This window comes from Pseudophryne corroboree, chromosome 2 (genome assembly GCF_028390025.1).
Source record: "Pseudophryne corroboree isolate aPseCor3 chromosome 2, aPseCor3.hap2, whole genome shotgun sequence".
Lineage (NCBI taxonomy): Eukaryota > Metazoa > Chordata > Amphibia > Anura > Myobatrachidae > Pseudophryne > Pseudophryne corroboree.
In genome coordinates this window covers 518,278,529-518,285,116 of record NC_086445.1, presented here as the reverse complement: position 1 = coordinate 518,285,116, position 6,588 = coordinate 518,278,529, and the positions used below count along the sequence as shown (strand labels likewise).

General features: G+C 47.8%; 1 protein-coding gene across 1 annotated transcript in view; it reads left to right on the top strand.

Moving 5' to 3' along the window:
- The window catches only part of RBBP4 (RB binding protein 4, chromatin remodeling factor), a 109,267-nt gene that overhangs the window by 79,128 nt on the left and 23,551 nt on the right, over nt 1-6,588 (top strand). The window lies entirely within an intron of this gene.

The window sequence follows — 6,588 nt, the reverse complement described above, 5'->3', positions numbered from 1 at the left end:
ACTAAAATTTAAATTCCTTTTTTTTTTCATAACCTATTTAATTTAGGCAAGGAGTATTGTTAATTACATTTCACCTTTATATCTCACCCGTCCCTTTATTATGCTCTATATAACTTTTTAGTACCACTTCTTAGAGTATGTGTACAAGAACATTACTCCTTCCTCTTCCAACACATTTTTTCTCTAACGTCCTAGAGGATGCTGGGACTCCGTAAGGACCATGGGGAATAGACGGGCTCCGCAGGAGACATGGGCACTTTCAGAAAGAACTGAACTCTGGGTGTGCACTGGCTCCTCCCTCTATGCCCCTCCTCCAGACCTCAGTTTTAGACTGTGCCCAGAGGAGAATGGGTGCACTGCAAGGAGCTCTCCTGAGTTTCCTGCTTAGAAAGCATTTTTGTTAGGATTTTTTCTCTTTTTCATTGAGCACTGCTGGCAGCAGGCTCCCTGCATCGAGGGACTGAGGAGAGAGGAGCAGACCTACTTAAATGATAGGCTCTGCTACCTCGGCTACTGGACACCATTAGCTCCAGAGGGAATGAACACAGGTTCGTCCTGGGCGTTCACCCCAGAGCCGCTCCGCCGTTCTCCTCACAGAGCCAGAAGAAACGAAGACAGAAGACGTCTCAGGCGGCAGAAGCCTTCGGTGCTTCACTGAGGTAACGCACTGCAGCTGTGCGTCATTGCTCCCATACACCTCACATACTCCGGTCACTGTAAGGGCGCAGGGGGGAAGCCCTGGGCAGCAATAAAACACCTCTCCTATGGCAAAAGTCTATATACATGTACAGGTGGGCACTGTACATGTATATAAAAGAGCCCTCGCCATATTTTAGTAAGTTTGAGCGGGACAGAAGCCCGCCGCCGAGGGGGCGGGGCTTCTCACTCAGCACTCACCAGCGCCATTTTCTCTCCACAGCACCGCTGAGAGGAAGCTCCCCGGACTCTCCCCTGCTTGACACACGGTGAAAGAGGGTTTTAAAGTAGAGGGGGGGCACATATTTGGCGATTATACATTACAGCAGCGCTACTGTGGTAAACATTCTGTGTTTTTTCCTGGGTCATATAGCGCTGGGGTGTGTGCTGGCATACTCTCTCTGTCTCTCCAAAGGGCCTAGGAGGGAACCGGTCTTCAGATAAGAGATTCCCTGTGTGTGGAGTGTGTCGGTACCTGTGTCGACATGTCTGCGGTAAAAGGCTCTCCTAAGGAAGAGATGGAGCAAATGTGTGTGGTGTCTCCGTCGACAACGCTGACACCTGATTGGATATGTGATATTAAGTGCGGAGATTAATTTATTACACAAAAGATTAGAGAACAGACAGGGAATCTACCCATGTTTGTCCCTATGTCACAGAGACCTTCAGAGTCTCACAACGCTCACTATCCAAAATAATAGACACTGATATCGACACGGAGTCTGACTCCAGTGTCAACTACGATAATGCAAAGTACAGCCAAGACTGGCAGAAAAGTATTCAATATATGATTATTGTAATAAAAGATGTTTTGCATATCACTGATGACTCATCTGTCCCTGACACAAGGGTACACATGTTTAAGGGGAAGTAAGCTGAGGTAGATTTCCCTCTCATGAAGAAAAAGAGCGGGAATCTCCAGACAAGAAGCTGCAGCTTCCCAAAAAGAATTCTCAGGGAGTATCCTTTCCCTAATGGGGCCAGGATACGATGGGAATCTTCCCCTAGGGTGTACAAGGCATTGACACGTTTACCCAAAAAGGTAGTGCTGACTTAACAGCTATCCTCAGGGATCCTGCAAATAGCATGCAGTAAAAGTACTTTGAAGTCCATTTACACACATTCTGGTACACTACTCAGACCGGCGATTGTGTCGGCATGGGTTTATAGCGCTGTAGCAGCGTAGACAGATACCTTATCAGCGGAGATTGAAACCCTAGATAAGGATGCCATGTTATTGTCCCTAGTGTGTATATGTGTGTATGTGTATGTGTGTATATATATATATATATATATATATATATATATATATATATATATATATATATAAAAGATGTTGTGCAAAACGGGGGGGGGGGGCATATAATTGGTTTTATATGGTATTGGATCCCGGGGCATTAATTGTTCTCAGGGTTACAAAGGAATTCGAAAGGTGCCTCCTCGCCGGTTTTCCTTATCGGACCTACCGGCTTCTCCCCCAGAAAGGGAGATTATATTAAATACAATTCACACATTGTGTCTCCAACAGGTGGTGCTCAAGGTTCCCCTCCTGCAACAAGGAAGGGGATATTACTCAACCTTGGCTGTAGTCCCGAATCCGTACGGTTCGGTTAGACCTATTTAAAATTAAAATCTCAACCTATACTGGAAAAGGTTCAAATTTTAAAGTGGAATCGCTCAGAGCGATCATGGCCAGCCTGGAAAGGGGGGATTTGATGGTGTATCTAGACATAAAGGCTGCATACCTTCATGTTCCCATTTATCCACCCCATCAGGCGTGCCTAAGAATTGCGGTACAGTATTGTCATTACCAATTTCAGGGTAATTGGCGGAAATGATGGTGCTCCTACGCAAGCAAGAAGTCAGTTATCCCATACTTGCACGATCTCCTATAAGGGCGAGATCAAAAGAGCAGTTGTTGAACAGCGTGTCACTTTCGCTGAAGTTGTCACAGCAACACGGCTGGATTCTCAATATCCCAAAGTCACAGTTGGTTCCTATGACTAGTCTGCCCTTCTTTGGTATGATTCTGGATACGGACCAGAAAGGGGTTTACCTTCAGATAGAGAAGTCCCAGGAACTCGCGACTCTGGTCAGGAACTTGTTGAAACCAAGACAGGTGTTAGGGCATCACTGCACCCGAATCCGCGGAAAATCATTCCCTTCGGCAGGTTCCATGCGAGGACTTTCAAATGGGACCTACTGGACAAGTGGTCCGGGTCACATCTACAGATTCATCAGTTGATCACCCTCTCCCCCAGGGCCAGGGTATCTCTCCTGTGGTGGCTGCAGGGTGCTCACCTTCTATAAGGCCGAAGGTTCGGCATTCAGGACTGGATCCTGATGACCACGGATGCGAGCCTCCGAGGTTGGGGAGCAGTCACACAGGGAAAAATAAAATTTCCAAGGTCTTTGGTCAAGTCAAGAGACTTGTCTTCACATCTTGGAACTAAGGGCCATATACAACGCCCTACGTCAGGCGGAGACCCTACTTCGCGACCAACCGGTTCTGATCCAGTCAGACGTCACCGCAGTAGCTCATGTAAACCGCCAAGGCGGCACAAGGAGCAGAGTGGCGATGGCGGAAGCCACCAGAATTCTTTGCTGGGCGGAGAATCATGTCAGCGTACTGTCAGCAGTGTTCATTCCGGGAGTGGACGACGGGGAAGCAGACTTCCTCAGCGGACACGACCTACGTCCTGGAGAGTGGGGACTTCATCAGGAAGTCTTAGCACAGATTGCAATTCGGTGGAGACTGCCACTGATGGACATGATGGCGTGCCGCCTCAACACAAAGCCGCAGAGTTATTGTGCCAGGTCAAGGGACCCTCAGGCAGTAGCTGTGGACGCCCTAGTGACACCGTGGGTGTTCCAGTCGGTCTATGTGTTTACTCCTCTTCCTCTCATACCCATGGTGTTAAGTATAATAAGAAAAAGAGGAGTGAGAACAATTCTCATTGTTCCAGATTGGCCACGGAGGACCTGGTATCCAGATCTGCAGGAAATGCTCACAGAGAATCCGTGGCCTCTTCCTCAGCAGTGGCCCTGTCTGTTCCAAGACTTACCGCGGCTGCGTTTGACGGCATGGCGGTTGAATGCAGGATCCTAGCGGAAAAGGGTATTCCGGAGGAGGTCATTCCTACCCTAATTAAGGCTAGGAAGGAAGTGACATCGAAACATTATCACCGAATATGGCGAAAATGTTTCCTGGTGTTAGGCCAGGACTGCTCCTACGGAGGAATTCCTTTTGGGCCGTCTGCTTCACTTCCTTCAAACTGGAGTGAACTTGGGCCTGAAATTAGGATCGATAAAGGTTCAAATTTCGGCCTTATCCATTTTCTTCCAAAAAGAATTGGCTTCTCTTCCTGAAGTACAAACGTTTGTGAAGGGAGTACTGCATATTCAGCCTCCTTTTGTACCTCCGGTGGTGCCTTGGGACCTTAACGTGGTGTTACGGTTCCTTAAGTCACATTGGTTTGAACCACTTAAGACAGTGGAGTTGAAATATCTAACCTGGAAGGTGGTCATGTTAGCCTTGGCTTCGGCTAGGCGAGTTTCGGAATTGGCAGCTTTATCACCTAAAAGCCCCTATCTGATTTTCCATATGGATAGAGTGGAATTGCGGACCCGTCCTCAATTCCTGCCTAAGGTGGTCTCATCCTTTCATATGAACCAACCTATTGTCGTGCCTGTGGCTTCGCGTGACTTGGAGGATTCAGAGTCCCTTGATGTGGTCAGGGCTTTGAAAATTTATGTGGCCAGAACGGCTAGGATTTGAAAAACAGAAGCACTGTTTGTCCTGTATGCAGCCAACAAGGTTGGCGGCCCTGCTTCAAAGCAGACTATTGCTCGCTGGATCTGTAACACGATTCAGCAGGCGCATTCTACGGCAGGATTGCCGTTACCTAAATCGGTAAAGGCCCATTCCACTAGGAAGGTGGGCTCTTCTTGGGCGGCTGCCCGAGGGGTCTCGGCACTACAGCTGTGCCGAGCTGCTACTTGGTCGGGGTCAAATACCTTTGCAAAGTTCTATAAGTTAGATACCCTGGCTGAGGAGGACCTACTGTTTGCTCAATTCGGTGCTGCAGAGTCATCCGCACTCTCCCGCCTGTTTGGGAGCTTTGGTGTAATCCCCATGGTCCTTACGGAGTCCCAGCATCCTCTAGGACGTTGGAGAAAATAAGATTTTAAACCTACCGGTCAATCTTTGTCTCGTAGTCCGTAGAGGATGCTGGGCGCCCGTCCCAAGTGCGGACTACTTCTGCAAGACTTGTATATAGTTATTGCTTACATAAGGGTTATGTTGTAGCTTCATCGGTTTGGCCGTGACTATATTGTTTGTTCATACTGTTAACTGGGTAGTTTATCACAAGTTATACGGTGTGATTGGTGTGGCTGGTATGAATCTTGCCCTTAGATTATCAAAATCCTTTCCTCGTAGTGTCCATCTCCTCTGGGCACAGTTTCTCTAACTGAGGTCTGGAGGAGGGGCATAGAGGGAGGAGCCAGTGCACACCCAGAGTTCAGTTCTTTCTTAAAGTGCCCATGTCTCCTGCGGAGCCCGTCTATTCCCCATGGTCCTTACTGAGTCCCAGCATCCTCTACAGACTACGAGAAAAAGATTTACCGGTAGGTTTAAAATCTTATTTTCTTTATCACAATTCTAGCTGGCGCTTGGGTCCTCAAGGCCGCGGATGACTGACTAGCACAGGTCATATCTGGAATGCAGTCTGACGATCCATCAGAAGCCATTCAATTAGCAGAACAGATGTCGGAGGCTCTTACTTATGTGGGTGAGGCCTTGGTTGATTCTGCTGCGCTACACTACCGTATTTGTGCCTTGACCGTGACGGCAAGACTGTCTCTTTGGCTTCGGGTTTGGAATGCCGATTTTGACTCCAAACAGACCTTGTCGGCGGTACCCTTTGAAGGTGAGTTCTCTTTGGGTCGGAATCGAAGAAGATTTCAGATACTACAGGAGGGAAAGAGCCCCTTTCTTCCAGTTGCTCCTCCGAAACCGAATACTACAAGGCTTTCTCCACATACCCACGAAAAGAGATTCAGAGGTAGAAGTAAACCTGCCGACAAACCTACTGCATGACTGTTCACGATCTCCGGAGGGAGCAATGACGGTTGGGACTCTGTTACTACAGTTCAAAGAAGTGTGGCTCCTGTCGAAACCAGATCGGTGGGTGACGGAGGTCATATCCAGAAGATATGTTAGATCTCGAGGAACCAGTCCCATATCGTGTGTTCATCACTTCTCTTCCAAACGGTCCCTCCAGACGTCGAGCTCTTCGTCATAACAGCCACTCTTTTACGAAATGAAGTAATTCTTCTAGTTCCCGCTCAGCAGAGAGGTCAGGGATTTTACTCGTGGACAAACTGGACGGTTCGTTTCAACCCAAAAGTTAAAAATGAAATCCATCCGCTCGATTATCGTCGCCATGGAACCAGGGGGATATTTGGCTTCATTAGACATAAGACGCCTATTTGGACGGGTCATCAATCTCTTCTGAGATTCGCAGTCGACCTTGACATTTTCAGTTTCAGGCTCTTCCCTTTGGTCTATCCACGGCTCTTCGGGTATTCACAAAGATCATGGGCCATGTGGTGGCAGTTTTGCAGTGTCAGGGAGTCAACATTACTCTGTATTTGGATGATCTGTTGATCAAGGCCCCGTCAAAGTTGATTCTTCACCAGAACTTGCGTCTCACCATAGAGACTCTACAGTCATTCGGATGAATAAATTGTCCAAAGTAGTCTTGGCTTCCTTCCCAGAAAATGATGTTTCTGGGACTCTCTTATTCGACACCAAAAACCAGAAAGTGTTTCTTCCTCAGGACAAGATTCAGGACATACAGTCCAGAATTCGAACACTGCTACATTTAC